A 14,979-nucleotide genomic window follows, 5' to 3' on the forward strand; every position below is an offset into this window, starting at 1 on the left:
CTGGGAGGTCCGGGCTGCAGTGAGCCAAAATCGTGCCGCAGCACTCCAGCCTGGGCAACAGAGTAAAACCCTCAGAAAAGGGGTGTGGCAGGGGGAAGGCAACGGTGAATTGAGCTTCCAGCAAGAGAAGGAAAGTTATTCAATGTTTGCCATGTGTGGTGGCTCCTGCCTATAGTTCCAGCTACTCAGGAGACTGAGGCCTGAAACTCCCTTGAATCTGGGAGGTATTCAGACTTGAACGTGATTGCACCACTGCACTCTAGCCTGGGTGACAAAGTGAGACTGTCTCAAAAAAAAAAAAAAAAAAAAAAAAAAAAGGAGGAATTTTACCGCAGAGACAACAACTAACCGTGGAATGGAGAAATACAGAAATGAAGCTGCGGAGTTGCCCAGCAGCTACTCACCTCCCAAGGCCCGGCCCTACTCCCCGGCTCTGAGCGCTGGAGGCTGAGAAAGCGCTAATAAAAAGGTTTCTCTTTCAGCTCCAACCTGTGATTGGTCCTCAGGGCCTGACCGCTGCTGGGCACTTCCTGTACCCATCAGGAATCCTGAGAGGTGGGTGCTGACTCCTCACCTGAGCTTCCCCATCTTCACCTGTGGTTCTCAATCTTGGCTGCCTGTTAAACTCACCTATCTGGGGCTTCATTTCAAAGCACGAACGCCCAGAGATTCTGGTTGGTTGGTTAGATTCGGGCTGCTCAGATACTGGAGTTCTTTAGAGTCCCAGATAATTACGACTGTTGCGGAGTCTGAGAATCACTGCTTAGAAGCCTCAGCTGTGATTGGCTACCTTCTCCATCACACGAGGCATATTATTAATAAAAATCCAACTGCATTTCCAGTTAATTAACAATGACACGTCAACTATGAGACACATGAAAAGCACCAAATTCATCAGTTTTACACTGGCAGTATTTTTTTTTTTTAAGGTGGGGTTTCGCCATGATGGCCAGGCTGGTGTTGAACTCCTGACCTCAGGTGATCCACCCACCTCGGCCTCCCAAAGTGCTAGGATTACAGGTGTGAGCCACCATGCCCAGCCACTGGCAGTATTAATCAATTAATTAATTTATTTTTGAGACAGTTTCACTCTTGTTGCCCAAGCTGGAGTGCAATGGTGCAATTTCAGCTCACTGCAATCTCCGTCTCTTGGGTTCAAGTGATTCTCCTGCCTCAGCCTCCCCCGAGTACCTGGGATTACAGGTGCCTGCCACCGCACCTGGCTAATTTTTGTATTTTCAGTAGAGATGATAAGGTTTCACCATCTTGGCCAGGCTGGTCTCAAACTCCTGATCTCATGATCCACCTGCTTCAGCCTCCCAAAGTGCTGGGATTACAGGCTTGAGCCACCATGCCCAGACTAATTCTTTTTTTATTTTTTATTTTTTTATTTTTTATAAAGACGGGGTTTCACCATGTTGGTCAGGCTGGTCTTGAACTCCCGACCTCAGGTGAGCTGCCTGCCTTGGCCTCCAAAGTGCTTGGATTACAGGCATGAGCTACCACACCCAACCAATTCTTTTTTTTTTTTTTTTTTTTTTTTTAAGATGGAGTCTTGATCTGTTGCCCAGGCTGGAGTACAATGGTGTAATCTTGGCTCACTGTAACCTCCACCTCCTGGGTTCAAGAGATTCTCCTGCCTCAGTCTCCCGAGTAGCTGGGACTCCGGGCATGCACCACCATGCTCAGCTAATTTTTTGAATTTTTAAAGTAGAGATGGTGTTTGCCATGCTGGCCAGGCTGCTCTTGAAGACCTGACCTCAGGTGATCCCCCAGCCTCAGCCTCCCAAAGTGCTGGGATTACAGGCATGAGCCACCGTGCCCGGCCAGCAGTATTAATTTTGTAAACATGTAAATAAGACTAAAAATTTGGCCGGGCACAGTGGCTCACACCTCTAATCCCAGCACTTTGGGAGGCTGAGGCTGGCAGATCACTTGAGGTCAGCAGTTTGAGACCAGCCTGACCAACATAGAGAAACCCCGTCTCTACTAACAATACAAGATAGCCAGGCTGGGTGGTGCATGCCTGTAATCTCAGCTACTCAGGAGGCTGAGGCAGGAGAATTGCTTGAACCCAGGAGGCAGAGGTGGCGGTGAGCAGAGATCGCACTATTGCACTCCAGCCTGGGCAACAAGAGCGGAAAACTCCGTCTCAAAAATACATACATACATACATAAAATAAATAAATAAAGGCTAAACATTTGAGTTTTACAGCTTTTTTATTTTCTTTTCTTTCTTTCCTTTTTTTTTTTTGAGATGGGGTCTTGCATTGCCACCCCGGCTGGAGTGAAGTGGGACAAGCTTGGCTCACTGCAACCTCTGCCTTGTGGGTTCAAGAGATTCTCCTGCCTCCACCTCCCAAGTAGCTGGGACTACAGACACCAGGCTAGGTTTTTTTTTTTTTTTTTTTTTTTGTATTTTTAGTAGAGATGGGATTTCACGATATTGGTCAGGCTGGTCTCAAACTCCTGACCTCTTGATCCGCCCGCATTGGCCTCCCAGAGTGCTGAGATTACAGGCGTGAGCCACCGCACCCAGCCTTTTTCATGTTTTAGAACCAACATATGTATGTCTGCATCTGTATTTCTTTTCTTTTTGAGTCAGGGTCTCACTCTGTCACCCTGGCTGGAGTGCAGCGGCACAATCATAGCTCACTGCAGGCTACAGGCATACACCATCACGCCTGACTCGATTTTCACATTTTTTGTAGAGATGGTGGTCTCGCGATGTTGCCCAGGCTAGTCTCAATCCCATGGGCTTAAGCGATCTTCCCGCCACCATGGCCTTCCAAAGTGCTGGGATTTCAGGCATGAGCCCCCATGCTTGACCCTGTGTTTACTTACAAGGTCCTTTATACTCTCCTCCACAGTAGGGATTGCCAGGATCCTACCCATTTTTCACGTTCCTTGAGAAAATGAAGGCAAGAAATATTTAGAAAACCTGTCTGAGGTCTTGTAGATCACAAACAGCTGTCAGCTTCGGAAGCCCAGCTCTATTCTAGAAAGAGTCAGAAAGTGAGGGATGGAGGGAAGAGAAACGATGAATTAAATCTGCCAGGCCTGGCAAGGTCGCTCACACCTGTAATCCCAGCCCTTTGGGGGGCCGAGGCCGGTGGATCACAAGGTCAAGAGATCGAGACCTATCCTGGCCATCATGATGAAACCCTGTCTCTACTAAAAATACAGAAAAATTAGCCAGGGGTGGTGGTGTGTGCCTGTAGTCCCCGCTACTTGGGAGGCTGAGGCAGGAGAATTGCTTGAATCCGGGGGGAGGAGGTTGCAGTGAGCCCAGATCTCGCCATTGCACTCCAGCCTCTGACAGAGGGAGACTTTATCTCAAAAAAAAAGAAAAGAAAATGTGCCAGGAGCAGTTTTTAGGCTACACATTTCAATAAATTCTTTTCCTTCTTCTTCCTCCTCCTCCTCCTCCTCTTTTTCTTCTTCCTTCTTTCTTCTCCTTCTCCTTCTTCTTTTTTTTCTTTTAGCTGTGATAAGAACCCTTAACAGAGATCAGCCAGGTGCAGTGGCTCACGTCTGTAATCCCAGCACTTTGGGTGGCGGAGGTGGACAGATCACAAGGTCAGGAGTTGGAGACCAGCCTGGCCAACATGGTGAAACCCTGGCTCTAGTAAAATACAAAAAATTAGCTGGGCGTGGCAGTGTGTGCCTGCAGTCCCAGCTACTCGGGAGGCTGAGGCAGGAGAATCACTTGAACCCAGGAGGCAGAGGTATTGGTGAGCTGAGATTGTGCTGCTGCATTCCAGCTGGGGGACAGAGCAAGACTCCGTCTCAAAAAAAAAAGCAGAAGGCTGAAAAGACACCTCAAAAGGCCAATCTCAGGTTCCACAATCACGACGTTATTTACAGGAGTAATTGTGGAAGTTGCAAATCTTCCGCCCTCCGGAACCGTGGCTGAACTCAGGCCTCTCTCATTTCCCTCACTTGCTGGCCTTTCCTTAGTTTCACAAGGGTAGTTTAGTTTTGGGGAAGGACGGTTATCATTTAAATTAGAAGCCAGGCCCGTGAGGTGGCTCACGCCTGTAATCGCAGCACTTTGGGAGGCTGAGGTGGGCGGATCACTGGAGCTCAGGGGTTTGAGACCAGCCTGGCCAACACGGTGAAACCCCATCTCTTAAAAAAAAAAAAAGAAATTATAAACTCAGTTTATCTCCAAAGTTAACTTGGTCCCATCCAAGAATGAGGGAAGACAGCCAGTCCGTGAGGCTAGCTGGAGTCAGTGGCATCACATTTCTCTTAGGTCCTAATTATGCAAAGGCAGCTTTAGTTTCACAGAAGGAATATAAGTTTGAAACACTGGACAAGTCATCTCAAGTTTCCTTACAAAAGCAAGCCCTTGGTCGGGCATGGTGGCTTACCTCTGTAATCCCAGTACTTTGGGAGGCGGAGGTAAGCAGATCATGAGGTGAGATCAGGAGTTCGAGACCAGCTTGGTCAATATGGTGAAACCATGTCTCTACTAAAAATACAAAAATTGGCTGGCTGGCATGGTGTCTCACAGCTGTAATCCCAGCACTTTGGGAAGTGGAGGCAGGCAGATCACGAGGTCAGAAGTTCGAGACAAGCCTGGCCAATATGACAAAATCCCGCCTCTACTAAAAATACAAACATTAGCCAGGCATGGTGGAGTGCACCTGTAATCCCAGGTACTCAGGAGGCTGAGTCAGGAGAATCGCTGGAACCTAGGAGGTGGAGGCTGCAGTGAGCTGAGATCATGCCACTGCACTCCAGCATGGGTGACAGAGCAAGACTCCATCGCAAAAAAAGAAAGAAAGAAAGAAAGAAAGAAAGAAAGAAAGAAAGACATTCTTTTATTTCCAACAACATGGAAGAACATGAAGGAATGAAGGGCATTGTGCTAAGTTAAATAAACCAGACAAAAAAAAGGCAAATGCTGTATGATCTCACTTACACGTGGAATCTAAAGTAGTCAAATTCATAGGAACAGAAAGTGGAATGCCAGAGACTGGGGGGAGGGAATCATGGGGAAATGTTTTGCACAGGGCACCAAGTTCCAGTTATGCAGCTTGAATGAGTTCTGGAGATGCAATATACAGGAATGTGATTATAGTTAACAATATTGCATTGTATATTTGAAATTTGCTAAGAGAGTAGATCTTTTTTTTTGAGAGGGAGTCTCACTCTGTCACCCTGCCTCGAGTGCAGTGGCACAATCTCGGCTCACTGCAGCCTCTGTCTCCTGGGTTAAAGCAATTCTCCTGCCTCAGCCTCCTGAGTAGCTGGAATTGTAGGCATGTGCCACCACGCCTGGCTAATTTCTGTATTTTTATTAGAGATTGGGTTTCACCATGTTGGCCAGGCTGGTCTCGAACTGCTGACCTCAGATGATCTGCCTGCCTTGGCCTCCTGAAGTGCTGAGATTATAGGTGTGAACCACTGCGTCCGGCTGAGCACAGCGCTTTGATGTCAGCAGAGGGTGCTGGTGTCTGTGGCTAGACTCCAGCTGGCGTTCCCCTGACTCTGTTGAGGGACCTCTTCTCGTTGCACTGGTCCATCATCATGGCCATGAGGACCACTGAGGCACTTGGCCCTCTGCAGTAGGAGTCCAGGCAGCCGAGCCTGGCTTAGGACAGATGGTTACAGAAGGGGCAGCCAGGCAGCCCGACTAAAGCACCCTGAAGTGGAGGTTGTGTCTCTAGTCTACTGACACTAGCCCACGCCCACAAGACAATTCTCACCTTTCTTTCCTGCTGTCATCATGGATGCAGTGGTGAAAAAAGACGGCGGTGAGAAACAGGGAGCAGCTGATGTGCTCTGTCTGAGTCCTGCCTCTTGCTTACTTTCTTCTTCTTCTGTTTTCAAAGAAAACAGAGTCTCCCTGTTGCTCAGGCTGGAGTGCAGTGGCTCCATCTCGGCTCACCGCAACTCCGCCTCCCAGGTTCAAGCGATTCTCCTGCCTCAGCCTCCCAAGTAGCTGGGATTACAGGTGCACACAACTACGCCTGACTGTTTTTTTTTTTTTTTTTTTTTTTTTTTTGAGACAGAGTCTGGCTCTGTCACCCAGGCTGGAGTGTGCAGTGGGGCAGTCTCAGCACACTGCAGCTTCTGCCTTCTGGGTTCAAGCGATTCTTCTGCCTCAGCATCCTGAGTAGCTAGGACTACAGCCACGCCCGGCTAATTTTTGTATTTTTTTTTTTTTTTTTTTTTTTGAGACGGAGTTTCGCTCTTGTTACCCAGGCTGGAGTGCAATGGCGCGATCTCGGCTCACCGCAACCTCCGCCTCCTGGGTTCAGGCAATTCTCCTGCCTCAGCCACCTGAGTAGCTGGGATTATAGGCACGCGCCACCATGCCCAGGTAATTTTTTTTGTATTTTTAGTAGAAACGGTGTTTCACCATGTTTACCAGGTTGGTCTCGATCTCCTGACCTTGTGATCCACCCGCCTCGGACTCCCAAAGTGCTGGGATTACAGGCATGAGGCACCGCGTATGGTCAAAGATTTTTTTTTTTTTTTAAGATTCAAATGCGGTTCGGGCAGTGCAGCGCGGCTGCCCGGCCCACCCAGCTGCCCGGCCCACCCAGCTGCCCGGCCCATGGCCAATCTCGAGCGCACCTTCTTCGCCATCAAGCAGGACGGCGTGCAGCGCCGCCTGGTGGACGAGATCATGTAGTGCTTCGTGCAGAAGGGGTCCCGCCTCGCGGCCGTGAAGTGAAGGCGGACGGTGTGCAGCGCCGCCTGGTGGACGAGGTCATGTAGTGCTTCGAGCAGAAGGGGTCCCGCCTCTCGCCATGAAGTTCTTCCTGGCCTCTGAGGAACCCCTGAAGCAGCGCTACACTGACCTGAAAGGCCGCCCATTCTTCCCTGGGCTGACGAAGTCGGTGAACTCAGGGCCGGTGGTGGCCATAGTCTGGTAGGGGCTGAATGTGGTGCAGACGGCCCAGGTGATGCTTGGGGAGACCAAGGCAGTGGATTCTAAGCCAGACACCATTTTTGGGGACCTCTGCATTCACGTGGGCGGGAACATCATTCATGGCAGTGACTCAGTAAAACGTGCTGCAAAAGAAATCAGCCTATGGCGAAGCCTGAAGAGCTGAGTGACTACAAGTTTGTGTGCGCACAACTGCGTCTGTGAATAAGGGGTGGACCCAGCAGCATCGGCTTCAGCGTGGCTCGGTGTGTCCCTGGACACAGCTCTTCATGCCACCGACTTACAAGCAACAGCATTGACCGGGCGCAGTGGCTCAGGCCTGTAATCCCAGTGCTTTGGGAGGCCGAGGTGGGTGGATCATCTGGGGTCAGGAGTTCGAGACCAGCCTGGCCAACATGGTGAAACCCCTTCCCTATTTTTATTTTCCTTTTTATTTATTTATTTATTTTCATTGTCAGGAGGTCGCACATTTCAATAAATTCTTTTCCTTCTTCTTCTTCCTCCTCCTCCTCCTCTTTTTCATCTTCCTTCTTTCTTCTCCTTCTCCTTCTTCTTTTTTTCTTTTAGCTGTGATAAGAACCCTTAACAGAGATCAGCCAGGTGCAGTGGCTCACGTCTGTAATCCCAGCACTTTGGGTGGCGGAGGTGGACAGATCACAAGGTCAGGAGTTGGAGACCAGCCTGGCCAACATGGTGAAACCCTGGCTCTACTAAAATACAAAAAATTAGCTGGGCGTGGCAGTGTGTGCCTGCAGTCCCAGCTATTCGGGAGGCTGAGGCAGGAGAATCACTTGAACCCAGGAGGCAGAGGTTTTGGTGAGCTGAGATTGTGCTGCTGCATTCCAGCTGGGGGACAGAGCAAGACTCCGTCTCAAAAAAAAAAAAAAAAAAAAAAAAAAAAAAAAAAAAACCAGCAGAAGGCTGAAAAGACACCTCAAAGGGCCAATCTCAGGTTCCACAATCACGACGTTATTTACAGGAGTAATTGTGGAAGTCGCAAATCTTCCGCCCTCCGGAACCGTGGCTGAACTCAGGCCTCTCTCATTTCCCTCACTTGCTGGCCTTTCCTTAGTTTCACAAGGGTAGTTTAGTTTTGGGGAAGGACGGTTATCATTTAAATTAGAAGCCAGGCCCGTGAGGTGGCTCACGCCTGTAATCGCAGCACTTTGGGAGGCTGAGGTGGGTGGATCACCGGAGGTCAGGGGTTTGAGACCAGCCTGGCCAACACGGTGAAACCCCATCTCTTAAAAAAAAAAAAAAAGAAATTATAAATTCAGTTTATCTCCAAAGTTAACTTGGTCCCATCCAAGAATGAGGGAAGACAGCCAGTCCGTGAGGCTAGCTGGAGTCAGTGGCATCACATTTCTCTTAGGTCCTAATTATGCAAAGGCAGCTTTAGTTTCACAGAAGGAATATAAGTTTGGAACATTGGACAAGTCATCTCAAGTTTCCTTACAAAAGCAAGTCCTTGGTCGGGCATGGTGGCTTACCTCTGTAATCCCAGTACTTTGGGAGGCTGAGGTAAGCAGATCATGAGGTGAGATCAGGAGTTCGAGACCAGGTTGGTCAATATGGCGAAACCACGTCTCTACTAAAAATACAAAAATTGGCCGGCATGGTGTCTCACAGCTGTAATCCCAGCACTTTGGGAGGTGGAGGCAGGCAGATCACAAGGTCAGAAGTTCGAGACAAGCCTGGCCAACATGATGAAATCCCGCCTCTACTAAAAATACAAACATTAGCTGGGCATGGTGGAGTGCACCTGTAATCCCAGGTACTCAGGAGGCTGAGTCAGGAGAATCACTGGAACCCAGGAGGTGGAGGCTGCAGTGAGCTGAGATCATGCCACTGCACTCCAGCATGGGTGACAGAGCAAGACTCCATCGCAAAAAAAGAAAGAAAGAAAGAAAGAAAGAAAGAAAGACATTCTTTTATTTCCAACAACATGGAAGAACATGAAGGAATGAAGGACATTGTGCTAAGTTAAATAAACCAGACCAAAAAAAAAAAAAAAAAAAAAAAAAGGCAAATACTGTATGATCTCACTTATACGTGGAATCTAAAGTAGTCAAATACATAGGAACAGAAAGTGGAATGCCAGAGACTTGGGGGAGGGAATCATGGGGAAATGTTTTGCACAGGGCACCAAGTGTCAATTATGCAGCTTGAATGAGTTCTAGAGATGTAATATACAGGAATGTGATGATAGTTAACAATATTGCATTGTATATTTGAAATTTGCTAAGAGAGTAGATCTTTTTTTTGAGAGGGAGTCTCACTCTGTCACTCTGCCTCGAGTGCAGTGGCACAATCTCGGCTCACTGCAGCCTCTGTCTCCTGGGTTAAAGCAATTCTCCTGCCTCAGCCTCCTGAATAGCTGGGATTGTAGGCACGTGCCACCACGCCTGGCTAATTTCTGTATTTTTAGTAGAGATTGGGTTTCACCATGTTGGCCAGGCTGGTCTCGAACTGCTGACCTCAGATGATCTGCCTGACTTGGCCTCCTGAAGTGCTGGGATTATAGGTGCGTCCAGCTGAGCACAGCCCTTTGATGTCAGCAGAGGGTGCTGGTGTCTGTGGCTAGACTCCAGCAGGCTTTCCCCTGACTCTGTTGAGGGACCTCTTCTCGTTGCACCAGGGCCATCATCATGGCCATGAGGACCACTGAGGCACTTGGCCCTCTGCAGTAGGAGTCCAGGCAGCCGAGCCTGGCTTAGGACAGATGGTTACAGAAGGGGCAGCCAGGCAGCCCGACTAAAGCACCCTGAAGTGGAGGTTGTGTCTCTAGTCTACTGACACTAGCCCACGCCCACAAGACAATTCTCACCTTTCTTTCCTGCTGTCATCATGGATGCAGTGATGAAAAAAGACGGAGGCGAGAAACGGAGCAGCTGATGTGCTCTGTCTGAGTCCTGCCTCTTGCTTACTTTCTTCGAGACAGAGTCTCCCTGTGTTGCTCAGGCTGGAGTGCAGTGGCTCCATCTCGGCTCACCGCAACTCCACCTCCCAGGATCAAGGGATTCTCCTGCCTGAGCCTCCCAAGTAGCTGGGATTACAGGTGCACACAACTATGCCTGACTGATTTTTTTTTCCTTTCTTTTTTTATTTTTGGAGACAGAGTCTGGCTCTGTCACCCAGGCTGGAGTGTGCAGTGGGGCAGTCTCAGCACACTGCAGCTTCCGCCTTCTGGGTTCAAGCGATTCTTCTGCCTCAGCCTCCTGAGTAGCTAGGACTACAGCCACGCCCGGCTAATTTTTGTATTTTTAGCAGAGTCAGGGTTTCACCGTGTTGGCCAGGATGGTCTTGATCTCCTGACCTTGTGATCCACCCGCCTCGGCCTCCCAAAGTGCTGGGATTACAGGCGTGAGGCACTGTTCCTGGTCAAAGTTTTCTTTCTTTTTTTTTTTTTTTTAAGATTCAAATGCGGTTCCGGCAGCGCAGCGTGGCTGCCCGGCCCACCCAGCTGCCCGGCCCATGGCCAATCTCGAGCGCACCTTCTTCGCCATCAAGCCGGACGGCGTGCAGCGCCGCCTGGTGGACGAGGTCATGTAGTGCTTCGTGCAGAAGGGGTCCCCCCTCCCGGCCGTGAAGTGAAGCCGGACGGCGTGCAGCGCCGCCTGGTGGACGAGGTCATGTAGTGCTTCGAGCAGAAGGGGTCCCACCTCTCGCCATGAAGTTCTTCCTGGCCTCTGAGGAACCCCTGAAGCAGCGCTACAATGACCTGAAAGGCCGCCCATTCTTCCCTGGGCTGATGAAGTCGGTGAACTCGGGGTCGGTGGTGGCCATAGTCTGGTAGGGGCTGAATGTGGTGCAGACGGCCCAGGTGATGCTTGGGGAGACCAAGGCAGTGGATTCTAAGCCAGACACCATTTTTGGGGACCTCTGCATTCACGTGGGCAGGAACATCATTCATGGCGGTGACTCAGGAAAACGTGCTGCAAAAGAAATCAGCCTGTGGTGAAGCCTGAAGAGCTGAGTGACTACAAGTTTGTGCGCACGACTGCGTCTGTGAATAAGGGGTGGACCCAGCAGCATCTGCTTTAGCGTGGCTCGGTGTGTCCCTGGACACAGCTCTTCATGCCACCGAGTTAGAAGCAACAGCATTGACCGGGCGCAGTGGCTCAGGCCTGTAATCCCAGTGCTTTGGGAGGCCGAGGTGGGTGGATCATCTGGGGTCAGGAGTTCGAGACCAGCCTGGCCAACATGGTGAAACCCCTTCCCTATTTTTATTTTCCTTTTTATTTATTTATTTATTTTCATTGTCAGGAGGTCGCACATTTCAATAAATTCTTTTCCTTCTTCTTCTTCCTCCTCCTCCTCCTCTTTTTCATCTTCCTTCTTTCTTCTCCTTCTCCTTCTTCTTTTTTTCTTTTAGCTGTGATAAGAACCCTTAACAGAGATCAGCCAGGTGCAGTGGCTCACGTCTGTAATCCCAGCACTTTGGGTCGCTGAGGTGGACAGATCACAAGGTCAGGAGTTGGAGACCAGCCTGGCCAACATGGTAAAACCCTGGCTCTACTAAAATACAAAACATTAGCTGGGCGTGGCAGTGTGTGCCTGCAGTCCCAGCTACTCGGGAGGCTGAGGCAGGAGAATCACTTGAACCCAGGAGGCAGAGGTTTTGGTGAGCTGAGATTGTGCTGCTGCATTCCAGCTGGGGGACAGAGCAAGACTCCGTCTCAAAAGAAAAAAAAAAAATAAAGCAGAAGGCTGAAAAGACACCTCAAAGGGCCAATCTCAGGTTCCACAATCACGACGTTATTTACAGGAGTAATTGTGGAAGTTGCAAATCTTCCGCCCTCCGGAACCGTGGCTGAACTCAGGCGTCTCTCATTTCCCTCACTTGCTGGCCTTTCCTTAGTTTCCCAAGGGTAGTCTAGTTTTGGGGAAGGACGGTTATCATTTAAATTAGAAGCCAGGCCCGTGAGGTGGCTCACGCCTGTAATCCCAGCACTTTGGGAGGTGGAGGCAGGCAGATCACGAGGTCAGAAGTTCGAGACAAGCCTGGCCAACATGATGAAATCCCGCCTCTGCTAAAAATACAAACATTGGCCGGGCATGGTGGAGTGCACCTGTAATCCCAGCTACTCAGGAGGCTGAGTCAGGAGAATCGCTGGAACCCAGGAGGTGGAGGCTGCAGTGAGCTGAGATCATGCCACTGCACTCCAGCCTGGGTGACAGAGCAAGACTCCATCGCAAAAAAAGAAAGAAAGAAAGAAAGAAATTCTTTTATTTCCAACAACATGGAAGAACATGAAGGAATGAAGGACATTGTGCTAAGTTAAATAAACCACACCAAAAAAAGGCAAACACGGTATGATTTCACTTATGTGTGGAATCTAAAGTAGTCCAATTCATAGGAACAGAAAGTGGAATGCCAGAGACTGGGGGGAGGGAATCATGGGGAAATATTTGCACAGGGCACCAAGTGTCAGTTATGCAGCTTGAATGAGTTCTAGAGATGTAATATACAGGAATGTGATTAGAGTTAACAATATTGCATTTTATATTTGAAATTTGCTAAGAGAGTAGATCTTTTTTTTGAGAAGGAGTCTCACTCTGTCACCTGGCCTGGAGTGCAGTGGCACAATCTTGGCTCACTGCAGCCTGTCTCCTGGGTTAAAGCAATTCTCCTGCCTCAGCCTCCTGAGTAGCTGGGATTGTAGGCACGTGCCACCACGCCTGGCTAGTTTCTGTATTTTTAGTAGAGCTTGGGTTTCACCATGTTGGTCAGGCTGGTCTCCAACTGCTGACCTCAGATGATCTGCCTGCCTTGGCCTCCTGAAGTGCTGGGATTATAGGTGTGAACCACTACGTCCGGCTGAGCACAGCCCTTTGATGTCAGCAGAGGGTTCTGGTGTCTGTGGCTAGTCTCCAGCTGGCTTTCCCCTGACTCTGTTGAGGGACCTCTTCTCGTTGCACTAGGGTCATCATCATGGCCATGAGGACCACTGAGGCACTTGGCCCTCTGCAGTAGAAGTCCAGGCAGCGGAGCCTGGCTTAGGACAGATGGTTACAGAAGGGGCAGCCAGGCAGCCCCACTAAAGCACCCTAAAGTGGAGGTTGTGTCTCTAGTCTACTGACACTAGCCCACGCCCACAAGACAATTCTCACCTTTCTTTCCTGCTGTCATCATGGATGCAGTGATGAAAAAAGATGGCGGCGAGAAACGGAGCAGCTGATGTGCTCTGTCTGAGTCCTGCCTCTTGCTTACTTTCTTCGAGACAGAGTCTCCCTGTGTTGCTCAGGCTGGAGTGCAGTGGCTCCATCTCGGCTCACCGCAACTCCGCCTCCCAGGTTCAAGGGATTCTCCTGCCTGAGCCTCCCAAGTAGCTGGGATTACAGGTGCACACAACTATGCCTGACTGTTTTTTTTTTTGCTTTTTTTTTTTTTTGAGAGAGTCTGGCTCTGTCACCCAGGCTGGAGTGTGCAGTGGGGCAGTCTCAGCACACTGCAGCTTCTGCCTTCTGGGTTCAAGCGATTCTTCTGCCTCAGCCTCCTGAGTAGCTAGGACTACAGCCACGCCCGGCTAATTTTTGTATTTTTGTATTATTTTTTTTTTGAGACGGAGTTTCGCTCTTGTTACCCAGGCTGGAGTGCAATGGCGCGATCTCGGCTCACCGCAACCTCCGCCTCCTGGGTTCAGGCAATTCTCTTGCCTCAGCCTCCTGAGTAGCTGGGATTACAGGCACGCGCCACCATGCCCAGCTAATTTTTTTTGTATTTTTAGTAGAAACGGGGTTTCACCATGTTGACCAGGTTGTTCTCGATCTCTCGACCTTGTGATCCACCCGCCTCGGCCTCCCAAAGTGCTGGGATTACAGGCATGAGGCACCGCGCCTGGTCAAAGATTTTTTTTTTTTTTTTTTTTTTAAGATTCAAATGCGGTTCGGGCAGTGCAGCGCGGCTGCCCGGCCCACCCAGCTGCCCGGCCCACCCAGCTGCCCGGCCCATGGCCAATCTCGAGCGCACCTTCTTCGCCATCAAGCCGGACGGCGTGCAGCGCCGCCTGGTGGACGAGATCATGTAGTGCTTCGTGCAGAAGGGGTCCCGCCTCGCGGCCGTGAAGTGAAGCCGGACGGTGTGCAGCGCCGCCTGGTGGACGCGGTCATGTAGTGCTTCGAGCAGAAGGGGTCCCGCCTCTCGCCATGAAGTTCTTCCTGGCCTCTGAGGAACCCCTGAAGCAGCGCTACACTGACCTGAAAGGCCGCCCATTCTTCCCTGGGCTGATGAAGTCGGTGAACTCAGGGCCGGTGGTGGCCATAGTCTGGTAGGGGCTGAATGTGGTGCAGACGGCCCAGGTGATGCTTGGGGAGACCAAGGCAGCGGATTCTAAGCCAGACACCATTTTTGGGGACCTCTGCATTCACGTGGGCAGGAACATCATTCATGGCGGTGACTCAGTAAAACGTGCTGCAAAAGAAATCAGCCTGTGGTGAAGCCTGAAGAGCTGAGTGACTACAAGTCTTGTGCGCACGACTGCGTCTGTGAATAAGGGGTGGACCCAGCAGCATCGGCTTCAGCGTGGCTCGGTGTGTCCCTGGACACAGCTCTTCATGCCCCCGACTTACAAGCAACAGCATTGACCGGGCGCAGTGGCTCAGGCCTGTAATCCCAGTGCTTTGGGAGGCCGAGGTGGGTGGATCATCTGGGGTCAGGAGTTCGAGACCAGCCTGGCCAACATGGTGAAACCCCTTCTCTATTTTTATTTTACTTTTTATTTATTTATTTATTTTCATTGTCAGGAGGTCGCACATTTCAATAAATTCTTTTCCTTCTTCTTCTTCCTCCTCCTCCTCTTTTTCATCTTCCTTCTTTCTTCTCCTTCTCCTTCTTTTTTTCTTTTAGCTGTGATAAGAACCCTTAACAGAGATCAGCCAGGTGCAGTGGCTCACGTCTGTAATCCCAGCACTTTGGGTCGCTGAGGTGGACAGATCACAAGGTCAGGAGTTGGAGACCAGCCTGGCCAACATGGTGAAACCCTGGCTCTACTAAAATACAAAAAATTAGCTGGGCGTGGCAGTGTGTGCCTGCAGTCCCAGCTACTCGGGAGGCTGAGGCAGGAGAATCA

The 14,979-nt window shown here is 50.1% G+C and overlaps 1 protein-coding gene and 2 pseudogenes across 3 annotated transcripts in view; 2 read left to right on the forward strand and 1 right to left on the reverse strand.

The window, feature by feature from the left end:
- NLRP2 (NLR family pyrin domain containing 2) overlaps positions 1–497 on the reverse strand; it is a 33,480-nt gene extending 32,983 nt beyond the window's left edge. For all 3 annotated transcript variants that reach the window (XR_005578603.2, XM_039466750.1, XM_039466749.2), the window contains exon 1: positions 405–497. The gene's annotated coding sequence lies outside the window, so the exon portion shown is untranslated. The remainder of the gene's footprint in view (positions 1–404) is intronic.
- A 6,074-nt stretch (positions 498–6,571) lies between these two features.
- LOC141581233 (nucleoside diphosphate kinase B-like) lies at positions 6,572–10,923 on the forward strand (annotated as a pseudogene).
- Positions 10,924–13,860: 2,937 nt separating this feature from the next.
- LOC141581235 (nucleoside diphosphate kinase B-like) lies at positions 13,861–14,403 on the forward strand (annotated as a pseudogene).
- Positions 14,404–14,979: the final 576 nt, after the last annotated feature.

Source organism: Saimiri boliviensis, chromosome 14 (assembly GCF_048565385.1).
Source record: "Saimiri boliviensis isolate mSaiBol1 chromosome 14, mSaiBol1.pri, whole genome shotgun sequence".
Lineage (NCBI taxonomy): Eukaryota > Metazoa > Chordata > Mammalia > Primates > Cebidae > Saimiri > Saimiri boliviensis.